General features: G+C 34.3%; 1 protein-coding gene across 2 annotated transcripts in view; it reads right to left on the bottom strand.

Moving 5' to 3' along the window:
* The window catches only part of LOC106465331 (C-terminal-binding protein-like), a 60,439-nt gene extending 53,668 nt beyond the window's left edge, over window positions 1–6,771 (bottom strand). For both annotated transcript variants that reach the window (XM_013925545.2, XM_022393194.1), the window contains exon 1: window positions 6,400–6,771. The gene's annotated coding sequence lies outside the window, so the exon portion shown is untranslated. The remainder of the gene's footprint in view (window positions 1–6,399) is intronic.
* Window positions 6,772–15,767: the final 8,996 nt, after the last annotated feature.

Consider the following 15,767-nt stretch of genomic DNA (forward strand, 5'->3'; position numbering starts at 1 on the left):
ATATATATATATATATATATATATATAATTATATACTCATTTCTGTTCAATTTGCTGAACGATTTGTATAAGCAATCTTGACTGTCATGAATATCGGTGACTCACGGAAAATAACTCACTCTTCTGCTGACTTAGCGACCATGTGGAGTTGATGTAAATCTACCAGTAAAAAGTGAACAAGCACGTGAAACGGTGCTTCTCTGCGACCAACCCCCATCTGTTATACTTGAAGAACAAACAAAAAAAAAATTGTCGGTTTAAAATCATGCAGGCGTTTTCTGCTTCGCCTGATCAATATCAGTTTTCTTGAGGGAGAAGAAGAAGAAGAAAAAAAAAACGCAATGAACCAGTGTAAGCGAACACCTAACAAATACGCGTATGAAGTTCACCCAGGCTGGAAATTAGAACGTGAAGCATCCTCGGTACATTCAATGGATCTTTATATGGCTACCGAATGGTTGCTGTAACTTTCTATACGAAATCATAATGACACCGACTGCAGAGACCAAGGACCTCCGGCACGCGAATAGACAGCCATAGCTGCAAAAGGGACTTTGAATCTCCCCCCCCCCTTTTTTTGGCAGGTTTTCAGAACAAAGAAATTAAATCTCCTTTATACTTTTAAACCTCTTATTGCAAGCATTATGAAAATACAGTGGGAAAAATATACGTTTTCTTTGAATTTACTACTGAAGCAGGTCTGTTATGTTTTGGTAAGTTAATAAACTCGTATGTTACCTGTAAGTAAGAGCATCAGACTACAGAAGTGAAGCATTTACATGTGTATTGGGCAACAGTGATAGAAATGTTGCCTGTACGTTACAACAAGCAATAAATATTAATATCTTTTATTAAACACTGAATCGTATGAAAAGCTACTTGAGTGTTTTAAACCCGAAATCTTTTCTTTGCTTTTGTTCAACAGCTTAAGAAATAGTAACAGAAAACTAGTGGCTGATATCTAGGGGGGGGCAACCCCCATAGTTTAATTTGTCGGGGGGGGGAACCCCACACTTTGTCGGAAATTATATGGATACACGCCATTAAACATTAGTACACCACTTTACACGTTTTATCATGCATCCAAATTCTAAAATGTATGTTGGCCCAGCCGCTCGTATCACGCGCATGTACGTAGTGTATGAATATATTAGCGAATAAGTTCTATGGGACCCAGTGATTCGGTGTCTTTGATATTATGCTTTTAAATTTCAACTACGCAAATCTCGGGTTGGGCGAAATCATCGCCGAAATGTATTGTTGTATATTATTAAATTACCAGATATCTTGGAAATGATTTCCCAAGTTATTGATATATTTACATTAAAAACCTTTAACAAGCATTAAGCAGACATATTATAAAAACAAACCAATTCCCACCGGTTTGGATACGTAAGCATCAACCTTAATAACTATACAATATCTCATAGTTTCGATCTGTCAAATTTTCGATGGATCTCCCCAGGAAACAATACATTCTAAACACTGTAAGTAACAACAGTATATTAGCTGTATTCCATTATCAGGAAACAATACATTCTAAACACTGTAAGTAACAACAGTATATTAGCTGTATTCCATTATCAGGAAACAATACATTCTAAACACTTTGACCTTTTAACCTCAAAATCAACAGAGTTCTTCCTCAGTCTCGTGGGATGTGACCTGTGAAGTTTGATTAAAATCTGCTGATTAAAATTACTTATCGTGCGTAAAGTTGATATCTACAAACGAATGGGCAAGATTGTTGCAATATCCTGGGGTTTATAAACAATGGTCCACCACTAAATGTTCAAACGAACCAATCGCACACGTCCAAAATGCGAAAACGTTTTCGGAAAACTAAAAATTTTTTATCGTTCCTAAGGCCTATACACGACGGTTTGAAATTCGTTCAACAACCGAAGTGGAGAGAAAAAAAACTAACTCTTCTGATGGCAAATAATAAGGAAAATATTATTTCTAACGACACTTAATTTAATACTGTAGTTACGTTAGACTTACTGACAGATTTAATACTACAGTTACGTTAGACTTACTGACAGAGACACTTAGATACAAACAGTTCCCTCCATTACAGTAAAAACCAACAGTAACTCTGAGGCTGGTGTTAATATCGTTACATGTACAGTACAAGCCAACAGTAACTCTGAGGCTGGTGTTAATATCGTTACATGTACAGTACAAGCCAACAGTAACTCTGAGGCTGGTGTTAATATCGTTACATGTACAGTACAAGCCAACAGTAACTCTGAGGCTGGTGTTAATATTGTTACATGTACAGTACAAGCCAACAGTAACTCTGAGGCTGGTGTTAATATTGTTACATGTACAGTAAAAGCCAACAGTAACTCTGAGGCTGGTGTTAATATTGTTGTTACATGTACAGTAAAACCCAACAGCAACGTTAATATTGTTATATGTACAGTTTGGACAGTACCTTAACATATTTTTAAGCTGGTGAAAGACCAGCAAGTATTAGCTAGTTAATTAAAACCACTGTACGGTTCCAGGTCTCTAAGGAAATCAAAGCTATTGAAATAAGCGACCCTTTATTACTTATTCTATTTTACACTTTTCTCAGTGCAAGTAATAATACAAATGTTTCAAGCTCACCCGACAGGATGATATCATACCCACTAAAAGTGAGAGGGGCATGTATGTATTAAAATGAATATTCATATTAATAAAATATCAACCACAGTATTCTAATTATTTAGTTAATTTTATCCAGATTAATATTTTTTTAACAGTTAACATAATATTGCTGGTGACTGATGGTTGTTAATGATCCCTACTGAATAGATTTATGATCATTAATGAGAAAGAGATAGCAACTAACTTCTGCAATGTGGGGGGTGGGGGATGTTACAAAGTTGTTTTAAAAGAAGATTAAATAGAGGATTATAATTCGTCCGAGAGATCTTAACCGACTTTAGGAACACGTGAAAACTGACGAGCTCCAAGCAAGAAAGTTAGTTCGTTAAAATTATTAAAAAAAACAAAAAAACAAAAAAAACGTGTAAGCTGACGAGCTCCAAACAAGAGAGTTAGTTCGTTTATATTATTCAGAAAAACATAGAAGCTGACTATAGGCTGAAGGGGGCCGATTACCATTTGTTATGTTACTTCATAAAACATAAAATACCGACTAACTCTTTACTTTAGAATCATAAAAATAATGTAATAGATACTGGCTATGTGCCAAGCAGTATGAAATCATAAAGAAAACTAATTAAATTATAACAACAAACTTAACTTTATATACAGTCTCCATCCTAATTAGTCTTCGTTTTCACGAACATGAGAAACCTCTACTTAAAATCACTCTTCAAATTGTATTTATACTAACAATATGTATGTTTCATATATATAACACAATATCTGAATCAGATATTAAAGATCGCTATATTAAGTGCGTGTAAACGTCTGTTTTCGTAAAGCTGTTTAAGAGAACAATATTTTTATTTTGTCTATAACTGTTCTACTTTACAATATTGAGTTCCTGTGCTTTTAACTTGCTTCCTTATCAGATACACTTAGTATTGGCCAGATCATCAAAGCATTAACAATGAAAAGTTATCACTTCTCACAAGCTCCCCTTATCAACGAGATATGGAATGCATCTGTATTTCTTATCAGTTTCATTATATGCGGTTTTTCTTTTTATCAGAGAAATTTACGAAATACTTAACCGTATAGAGGTAACGTATAGTAACGCTAACACGAGAATCGAGTGTAATCATTACTTCCATAAGCGTTATAATCGATTTTGTAATGGCCTGAGGCTATTCCAGTAGAAGGGGTGCATCAGGTATTATTGTGAGGCTAACAGTGAAACATTGTATACTTGAGAATATTCTTATTAAAGTTTCCTAAACAAACACGGCTTGGAACTTTAGTAAAATCTATTATCAGGCAACAGTTTATTTGACTATTCGCTATTTATTTACACACACACACATATATATATATATATATATATATAGAAGTTATTTGTCCAATCTAAAGTCCCTTTTTCTCTGCAGTGTGGAGAGTAATTATCGGCGATAATCATTGCTAAACGGCTGTTTCTCTAGAATAAGTTTGAAATATTGACAAAATACAATGAACATGACTCATGCAGTTATAAAATGGTTATGACTGGTTTATGAGCCGTTTCCTACATCCAAATGGGAATTTGTTACACGAAACAATGTATATTTATTATTATTATTTTATGACACTATTGTTGTTTTTTAAGCACACAATAATAAGTTATATAAAGCGGAAACAATACTTACTCGCTTTTCAATAATAAGTAATTATTAACTTCTGGATATAGGTAAGAAATCCTGGAAATTTAAACCAAAATAATTCAAAATAAAAGTAAACGCGAATAATACATTTCACAACATTTAATAACCCCAAACTATTGGTTATTACAGTACAGTGTGAAGACCTATCATTAATAATTATCTTAATATTATGCACAATTTAAAGAAGCTAAAGATCCAGAAAACCCATTGAATCATTAGTTAAGAATCTTACAACAATGTTATAATTGAATAGTAATTCAAAACAGAGAAGAACAGGAAGGTTTAGAACAGTTAGTAATCTAGTCGGCTTCGTGAACTTTGGCGTCGAGCAATTTGCCGCGTCAGCAAATGCGTAACAACAAACAAGATACAAGTGAAATATTTATATATATACATTACTCTTCTTATTCAAAACCCAAATTAATTCAGTAAACATAATGTGACTTAAATTGTTAACACTGATATTGTGACATGGTATCAAAGATGTATTAATAATATGAACAGCACTGACCGTTTAAACAGAATTGTTTGTAACATAGTTGTAATAATATCTTAAAATAAGATTCCTAAATGAACTATTAAGATAAGTATAATTTCAATTATATCTTGCGTGCCAGAAATACCTGAATACAGGTAGTAAAATATATTTTCAATTATACTTGTCATAAGACATTAATGTTAGGCCTATTACATTTTTAAATACTACATTCTTTATCTAGTCTCTTACAGTTAGAGATTTTCAAGAATTAGAAAAGTGGATAATAATAGTAATCTAACAACATCATATTTGTAACATCCATTGTCGACGACGCGTTTGGCTCAATCCAGAGCTCTTTAAGGCCAATTGGGATACCACAACTACAATAACTTTGGAACACTATTTATATAAGCCACTACTATTGTTTGTTGTATCCCAAGCGATCTGCAGAGCTCTGGATTGAGCTAAACGCGTCATCGGCAATGTGTGTGACAAATATGGTGTGGTTGGAATACTATTATCACACACTGTTCTAATTCTTGAAAATCCTGAAGGGGCTAGAATGTCGTGATTAAAAATGTAATAGGCCTAACTTGTCTCATGACAAGTATAATTTTAATTATTCTTCCTCAACTTGTAAAAGACCATAACAATTGTCGAATCTTAATATTTTGTTTAAATTCGAAATCAACCTCTTTAAACAAACAACATCTTCGAATAAGCTGCTTTTGTTCTCTAAAATATCTGTATTTTGCTAGGTTCTACATAATTTATGCAATACGATTAAAAAAAATGAAGTACGTTATGATATTAGCATTTTAAATTAAAATAATTTTAATACCGTGAGTTTGATGAATAAATAAATATTTTGTAAACATAATCATATTAAAACAAGTATTGATTGTTTACATACAATATAATGGTTCTTGAATGATAATACTTTTAAAAAAAAGGTGCTAAATTAGTGCCATTAATTAATACTGGCATTGTTTGAAAATTAATAATAGTCTTAGGAACCAATTTTATTACTCCAGTACACGTTTAATATAGATCGTTAGGTCAATAGCACAAGTGACTCCACCTCATCACAATAAACAATACGGTATTCAATTTAAAAATGTCTATATGTTTTATATAAATTTCCGTCTTCTGCAATAAACGCATTCAATTCTAAATAAATGCCGGCAAGAGGGAGGTAGAGGGCAGTACGTCGTATCTGCTAATTCAAATTGCTACAAGTTATCTGCAATTAATAATGACAGTATTATACTTTAAATTATATAAAAGCAATAAAACATATGATCTTTCAGACTCAAGACGGCGCAAGTAACACTTGCGAAATAAGAGTACATCTCAGTATTGTTATCGTATTATTATTTTTAAACCATTTAATCTCCAGCTTATTAAAATTGCATCATCTTTTTATTGTTACAGGAACAATATTGTTAGCAGAAAGATAATAATGAAGATTCACAAAACGTGACTAACAATACTCAACTACACTATAAATGCAATAACTTTCACAACTTTAAGATCCAATAAGCGCAACATGTATATTATTTCGTAGCTGTAGTCTCAAGCGAGTTTTTATGTTATAACATAAGGAAAACGCCTATAACTTACCTTTACTTTAGAGCTTAAAACAGTTGCCTTCGCGTTTAATCAGTCAGCTTTTGTGACTACTTAGACTGAGGCCAGTACTATCCGGACAACAAACTTGTCGCTACAACAAGCCCACTGAACGACTAGCTAACACAGTACCGATCTTCCAAACCAGTACACAGACTAGAGCTACAAAACATGGAGACGTTGGGGAAAGGAAACTAAACCCCTTGATCTATTCTCCTTGTTGTCTCTCTTTCTGACGTTTCAGTCGCCAGCTAACATTCTTCCTGTCTATGAATGTATGTGCACAAGCGGTAACACTCTAATACATTCCCTTCTACCCCACAGCGTCGTGCTCAAGCTTCCAAGGTCATCCAACAGTGGTGGCGGCCATGCGCTTGCTCTGTAATAAACAATGGCGGCAAAAATGGTGTTATGTGGGAAAAATAACATGATTAATGCACGTGACCGCGATAGAAGAGAATATAAGAGGGTGTTAATGACTTGTTTTTTAAACATAACATAGCTATATAATGGGGATTCATAATCAAATAATAGCAATGAGAATACGATTTAAAATATTTTTAAAGTTTTCTAAAAAACATTTTGCATTTTTTTTGCAAATGAAGTGGTAAATGCCAAAAAATTAAGATGTATTAACCATGACGTAATTTCAAGACTGATTATTTTATTTTGTTATTTGAGTGAATAAAAAATTACGATTTATCATTATCTCTGGATTCGTCGAAAAATATATAAATACTAATATGTGAAGGATCTACTTAGCGTCAACAATTTCTTATACATCCAATTCTTTAACATCATGTATAAAAATAAGTACGTTGTTACAGCCGCTGAGCTTTGTTGAGAAATAAAAATAAGAACTAATAAAACTATTGTTGCTGTTATATCAAAGTAATACTTTTGAGTTACAAATTATTATCACGAATATAGTGACAATTTTCAAAACATTGTTTAGTAAAAGTTCAAAAAGTCATTGTTCGATATGCTATAATGTTGCACATTGTATTCACAGTTTTCGTAATTTAAATTTCGTAGAAAGCGAAGAGTAGTCTAATTGCAGCGCTATCTAGTGACAGTTTTCTGAAACCTGCTGAATGCTTTTTTTTATCCACTTCGATTTTAGTAACGTGTAACTAATCTTTCCCTGATACAACAACTTTTATAATATGCCATACTATAGTAATTTGGAAATTATACGTAATAAATCAAACTAAAATGAACAATCGCAGTACTTGCAAATTAAAAATGAATAAAATATACAAATTTCTAAGTACGCAGCGACATCTATTAACAGTTCACCGAAGTTAAATTGATTTATTTTTCTTTCTTTTTTATGTAAACACATTTTAGTAACATAACTTCTAAGAAGAAAATTAAGCGTTCAGTAATGTTAATTAAATAAACTAAATTATTCAAATTAAGTCTTACAAATGTTAGAAGTTGCAATGTAAAAATTAATTTCACGATAATTATTAACATGTATGATTCAGTGGTAATATTTCGATGACGAGGAACCCACTTTGAGACTAATAATACTTGGAGACAGCTTGAATGATGACAAAACCTTGTCGAAACGTTGTACATTTGCTGTTATGTTAAACTTATATTAAATATTTTCTTCATTACCCATTCAAGCCGTCTCCAAGCATTATTAGCGATAATATTTATCCTCTTTCTTATTTATTGTTATTAAACTATTTCTTCAGTCTGTTCAATTGTTAGTATGTAAATTTATCACATATCGAAACAGGTTTTATACTCTTCTTCAGAACTTCGTATCAGCACAATGAGTTTTTTTTTTATTTTACTTGCATAATACATGAAAATTTTAGTTATAAATTTTCAGTAACTTAGAAAACGAAAAGCCAGTTCATATCATGCCCTCGGATATTAATTGTTAAAATCCATAAATGGTTTTGTGTTGTTTTTTTAATAAACTTAATAAAAGTTTCCGAACGTTGTTTAATACGTTTATATTTTGTCGTAATATAATGATTTAAGTTTAAAGGTTGAACAAATGAGTTAGTTACAAGATTTGTTAGACATTAATTTGTTATTCTAGAACTACACTCCAGCGTATCTTTATGTTTATTTGTAATTAAGCACAAAGCAACACAATGGGCTATCTGTGCTCTGCCCACCACGGGTATCGAAACCCGGATTCTAGCGTTGTAAGTCCGCAGACATGCCGCTGTGCCACTGGGGGGCTCCAGCGTATTAATGTGGGACTACAAACCAGTTCATTATCTTTTAACCAATATCATTTCATGGTTACACAGGGACCACGTATAAATTGCTTTAATTTATCGATTAGATTATAGTGTTATAATCTTCTTATGTAAATATTCTCACAAAAGAACCACATAACTACTGAAAGTTATTTTTAGTGTCCTCTTTAATTCTGTGCTGCTGTTTTTTTAGTGCAAAGCTACCCCCACCCCCAGTGGCACAACGCTAGAAACCGGGTTTCGATACCCGTGGTGGGCAGAGCACAGATAGCCAATTGTGTATCTTTGTGCTCAAACTACAAAAAAAATAAAAAATAAGCAAAAGCAAAGCTACACAGTAAGGCGTCTGCACTCAGTCCACCGCATGGAATCGAACTACAAATTTTAGCGCTTTAAGTCTATAAACTTACCGCCGACCCACATGGGAGGGCAATTCTGTACTTACTCTGCTTTCTTCCAATTCTGTTTTCGGAAAAATATTGATTTAAAATTTTTGCGTTATTAGTACTAATTCATCAAGCTAAAGATAACTCATTTTATTTATTTTGTCCATTCAAAAATAATAAAGACAAACGTAAAACATCAATAATTATTATTATAATATTTATTTTATGTATACATGAGATTAAGCAAAATTAGACTTAAAAGTACCACGGGTGTACTTTGTGTCACAATATATGTGTATTTATAGTTGAGTTTTTTGATAATTATTATAACGAACGTGGACCTGGTATGGCCTGGTAGCGAAGACGCTCGACTGGCAATCTGAGGGTCGCTGGTTCGAATTCAATCACCTCACACGCTCGCCCTTTCATTTGTGAAGGCTTTGTGATGTAACGGTCAATCTCACTAATCGTTTAGCGTAGCCAAAGAGTTAGTGATTGGTTGTGTTGACTAGCTGCGTTCCCTCTAGTCTGTCGCTTCTAAAGTAGGAACGGGTAGTGCGGATAGCCTTCGAGTTTTTCACGCTATACAACAAACAAACGATTCTTTAAAATGTCGTCAATTCAAAATGTTTTAAGCTTTCAGATATGTATTCATATTTTTATAAAATAATCAGGATTATATATAATCACTAGAATGAAACATAATTCCTGGAATTCTTTAGTTATAGAATCAAATCCAATATACCGGAAGTATTCTTTTTATACTAAACACTTGAGCAACTTTTCATTCACATTTTACCAATAGCATCTATAAGACAACTTAATTAACAAGAATGCTTATTTTATTCTTGTTTTTACAAGCAGCAGTATTTACAATATGGTCTGTTTTGAATTTCGCGCAAAGCTACACAATGGGCTATCTGTACTCTGCCCACCACGAGTATCGAAACCCGGATTCTGGCGTTGTAAGTTCGCAGACATACCGCTGTGCCACTGGGGGGCATCTGCGATAGCCGTCCCTAATTTAGTAGTGAAAGCCTATAGGGAAGGCAGCTAGTCATCACCGCCAACTCTTGGGCTACTCTTTTACCAACGAATAGTGGGATTGACCGTCACATTATAACGCCCTCACGGCTGAAAGGGCGAAGCAACAGTAAGGTAGTTGTATATATTATTACTTATTTAAATTTAAATAAAGGACGTCTAATTCCAAACCCATATTTTTTTTTATTGTCTTCAGCTTTTTTTTTCTACGCCCTTTCTCGGAACCCTCTTAGTTTTAACAGTAGTTGGAATATTGATTTCGGAAAAAAATTAAATAAAAAAATGATGTATAGTGAAACAGGTATCTTAGTCAAAAACTTTTATTACAATTATTAGCTGTTTATTTAGAATCAAACGTGAATTAAATTATACAATCCGATATGACTGAATATTTTTGGTTTACCCTGTAGTCGAATTCTCCTTTTCTGAAGCAAAGAAATTTCAGCTCTATGAACAAATAATTATCAAAACAAGGCGTGCTCGTGTTCCTGCTTAGACGAGCTTTGAAAAAAAAAATATATAGTTAGTTTTATAACGGTAAACATGCTTGTGACGAAAGGGTTTCCATGGAAACACACACATAAAGCAAGCTGTCCCGTTACTAACAAATCTTGACACTAAAGATTAATCTACAGCTATAAGCTACAATCACAAACAATGAAAGCGTTTGGGCGTAAGAAGAAAAACATGTGCATGAGACAGGAAGACTGAAACTGTAAAATTGAAATTTAAAACGACATTTTAAATCCCTTATTGTATCTGAATTGACGACAAGGTAACCCATAAAAACGATAAATGAAAAATATATAACATATAAATTACAGTTAAACAACTTATATCACTCAAGAAAGTAAAACTGTTGTTACATAATAACAATTATATTAATAACTAAAGTAATAAAACAAAGACGTAACAGTTAAATTCTAATGTTGCTGTTCATGTTCTACATTTAAAACATGGGCTTTGCATGGCCTGGTGGTTAGGGAGCTCGAATAGCAATCTGCCGTACGCGGGATCGAAACTCGTTATTGAACATCCTCACCCTTTCAGCCGCGTGAGCGTTATAATGTGATGGTCAATGTCACTATTCGTTGTTAAAGGGCAGAGGCGTTGCTAGGTGCTTAAAATATTTGTCGCTAGGGCCTATAGGCGCAGGATATTTCGTATGATATCGATGATGGTTTTCTGTTCTGATTTTTTAAGACACCAGCTGGGGATTCGAGATAGTGTCAAATAAAATCGGGACACGAGCCCCCTGTACCAGTGTCTATCGACGTCTCTGGTAAAGAGTAACCCAAGAGTTGACAGTGAGAAGTGTTGACTAGCTAGCTGCCTTTCCTCTAGTCTGTCATACTGTACATAAATGGTAAGGCTTAAAAAGAAAAGACCCATTTCAATTAAACAGAAAATATTCAAATAAACATTATAGCGCTGTGTATATAAAATATATACGCCATGGTTCGAGAGTAATATTTATAATAAAGTCTTTTAGAACAATTGAAATAGATAACACCTAGATATCAATGCCAAGAAAAGCCTAAGATCGATCAAGTCTAAACACCCATACCGTGAAACATCATAGAGACATTCGTAACGCGACGGTTTGTGCATGAAAATACTGTCTTGTAGCGATGAATCTTTCGATACAGTGTTTTTTATTTGTTCGTCCTTCTCGATCGATGGCGTTATCACAAATGGACCTTTACATGGATGAAGGTGAAACTTAAATATATATAGTTGAGGTTCTTTCTGATTGCTGTTTCTAATTAAAATAAAAACTTGTTAATTTGTATCGTGCACTGCAGAAAAAAATCATATTTTTACACGGGGAACACATGAGTTCCCCTGATTAAAATATCGAGGGTAGAATATGTAAATTAATAGTTCGTTTGATAGAAAAATACGATACGGGGTTGGTGATTTATATTACTGGTGGGGTCATCGACCGTTGCACTCGGTGAAAATTATAAGCGTATAGGTGGGGTCAATGTTATAGTTACTCAGGGTATGAGGAGATACATTTAATATCCAGCGTCAAATATAACGTGACAAAATTACCGTAAGTACAACAAATGTGTAAATTAATTAAATGTTAATTAAACATTTATCGCAGTTTCAACTTAGAAACCATCGCTGTTCATGAATGGTAATGGCAGGTATAATAATGGTGAAAAGCTGGCCAAATTAAAAAAAGATTATTAGTGAACACAAAACAACGTTTTGGGTAACGGCCCTTCACCGGGTTTCCAGTGGGCTGTTGCCCGAAACGTTGTTTTCGTGTTCACTAATAATATATATATTTTTAATTTGGCGAGCTTTTCTCCAATTATTATATTTTCTATTTTACATTTAGTAATTTCTCTCCCCCACCCAATTCTTTTATTACTAGTAATTGTAGACCAGACATGAGTACAGACTGGAAAGTTAACCAACGTGTATCCTGTAAATATGTGTGTAGACGTACAAACAATAGCGTCTTAACGACTTCGAATAAAGTTGAACTCAGAAAAACACATTCTTGTAAATAATCAATTATTATTGTTACTAAACACATTCATAAAAAATATTATTTTTCTTGCACTAAAAATTATAATTAAAAATAAATAGAGAAGCGGCCTCTTCAGAACTCGTTCCCCTGTGGGTCAGCTGTACGTTTACAGACTTACAGCTCTAATATCGGAGGTTCGCTTTCCCGAGGTGGATTGAGTAGATAGCCTAATGTGACTTTGTGCTATAAAAAATAAACCATTAATTATTTGCCCCCCCCCCCCCCCAGTGGCTCAGTTGTAAGTCCGAAGATTTATAATGCTTAAAATTGGGTTTCGATACTCGTGATGGGCATGACACAAATAGCTCATTGTGTAGCTTTGAGTTTAAAAACAAATAAACAAAGCTTGCTCCACTTAAAAAAGCGGTTTGTTGTTTGTAATTTTTTATACTTCATGCCAGTTAACTATATACTTGTGTACAGTTCTCGTGCCAGTTAACTATAAACTTGTATACAGGTCTCGAGCCAGTTAACAAACCTCGTGATAAACAAGTGATAATGAGATTAATATTTTGAATCGCTGAAATGCCAAAGTCCAGGTTAAAACAAAACCGATGTTAAACCAATATCAGAACCATAGCCAAATTTACAACAGAAGGTTGATTTTTGAGCTTCCTCACTTAGTTTAACCCATGTCCATTCATGATCTGTCTGACGGCCGTGCATTTTGACTATAGTGCTGCAGCGTAGTTTTCATTGTAAAAGGTTCTGTCGTAAAGTTATCATGCCAAAAGTACACACCTTCACCCTGAATGCTTTCCATAAGCCATCTAGTGTACGAATACGGCGGTTTATCAACGCTCGTTTCAGCGGTTCGAACACACGGCATGTCTTCGCATGAAATAGCAAGAGCTTACGGTATGCGACGGTAAAACAGATATGTCATGGAATCAACTCGTGTACACGTGACTTATGTAGCTTTTCCAGACTCAGATTCTTATCGATTATTTTTCGAACTATTGGCTGGGACATCTAGACAGCTTTGACTAGTGACCTTTGTGTTCCTGTATTCTCACCTGTTACACGACATCACACTCTGCTTACAACAACTGGGGTAATAGTTGTTGCGCGTATCATCCATACACCTTTGTGTTCCAGTACAATTAACAGAGTATACATCATGAAAAGTCACCAGTTTAACGTTAATAGTTTCTCAATACCATCTTCAGAGTCACAATACGACGAGACATCAGTTAGATATCAACTCAACAGTTTTCCAACACCATTACCAGAATCCTCTGTACCCTCTCAACCATTAGCGTCATCAGCGTGTTAAATTACAAGTATTACCGGCGTTATCTTGATTGCGTCATGAAGGATGTAACCACTGTATAATGTTGTCATTAAAGTATTCAGAAATGTTCTTCGACCGAGGCCCGGCATGGCCAGGTGGTTAAGGTGCTCGACTCGCAATTTGAGGGTCGCGGGTTCGAATCTACGTCACACCAAACATGCTCGCCCTTTCAGCCGTGGGGGTGTTATAACGTAACGGTCAATCCCACTATTCGTTGGTAAAAAGAGTAGCCCAAGAGTTGGCGGTGGGTGGTGATGACTAGCTGCCTTCCCTCTAGTCTTACACTGCTAAATTAGGGACGGCTAGCGCAGATAGCCCTCGTGTAGCTTTGCGCGAAATTCCAAAAACAAACAAACAAGCAACAATAACGTAATAATAGTCAGATAAGCGTTTCTTTTCGTTTTCAATATATGAAAATTTTGGAACGAAACGACTAGGCCTTGCAGTTTATTTTTTATTTCTTTTGAACTATGATGGCAATTATAAGAAAGAATATGAAAACTGGAACTTGCAAAGATGTTATCTATTCTGTTTTTGTTTTTTTTTTCACTCTTAAAATAATAACAGCATTGTATCCATGAAATAAAACTAAACTCAAAGAATTATTCTCAAATTAAAGTTTTCATACATCAAATTACGCGGTAATGCTATAGTAAACATACAACAAGAGTTAATTCGTTGGAAATAATAAATAGTGACGTAATCAGTTCAGTTAAGGAAGAATATTACTCTTTAATAATGGGATCGTGGTTTCATGAAATTGACGAACAACACACTGACGTCGAGTTTTTATTTTGTGTATTTTCCCTATTTTTATTTTGTGAGATAAAAACCTTAGCACTAGAACCTCCAATTACTATTATTTGCCCCTAGTGGCACAGCAGGATGTCTGCGGACATACAACGCTAAAAACCGGGGTTTCGATACCCGTGGTGGGCAGAGCACAGATAGTCCATTGTATAGCTTTGTGCTTAAGTTCTAACAAAACAAAACCAAAACCAATTATATTTGCCTTGTGAAAGTTGTTACCGTTTTTTCCTCATCTGTATCTTAGAGACAAGGACTGAAATAGTTAATTAGCAGCAACTTTATTCAAAAATCCACGAGCTGTGCATTCAAAAACACTATCGTGAAACTCATCATAGCAAGAGTGTGATTTTTCACACTTCCATTAGTCCGTTTACATAAAATGTCGATTTGCGGTAAACAATGTACGAGTCCGAAACTTCGTCGTTGATTGGTGATAAACAATGTACGAGTTCGAAACTTCACCGTTGATTGGTGATTTGCGGTAAACAATGTACGAGTTCGAAACTTCGTCGTTGATTGGTGATAAACAATGTACGAGTTCGAAACTTCACCGTTGATTGGTGATTTGCGGTAAACAATGTACGAGTTCGAAACTTCGTCGTTGATTGGTGATTTGCGGTAAACAATGTACGAGTTCGAAACTTCGTCGTTGATTGGTGATTTGTGGTAACAAACCGAGTTTCGATACCCGTGGTGGGCAGAGCACAGACAACTCACTGTGCAGCTTTGTGCTTAGCTTCAAACAAGCAAACAGACGTAATGAAAACACGTCGTGATTTTTGCGGTTTTACTGACACCTATATGATTCACAGGCTCACAGAAAAAAATAGAGTTTGTGTTTACAACATTCATTAAAATGTTTAATGGGACATCTCAGAAAATCTTCCTTAAAAACGTTGAACAAAATCTGGAAACCTAGTTTACACTTCTTACACTAAACATTATGTATGCACAGCTAGGAGGATCAATTAGAATATAGAAAAACATTTCATCAGTAATAATGGCTGGAGACGGCTTAAATGGGTAATGAAGAAAAACTTTAATATAAGTTT

Source organism: Limulus polyphemus, unplaced genomic scaffold (assembly GCF_000517525.1).
Source record: "Limulus polyphemus unplaced genomic scaffold, Limulus_polyphemus-2.1.2 Scaffold1911, whole genome shotgun sequence".
Taxonomy (NCBI): domain Eukaryota; kingdom Metazoa; phylum Arthropoda; class Merostomata; order Xiphosura; family Limulidae; genus Limulus; species Limulus polyphemus.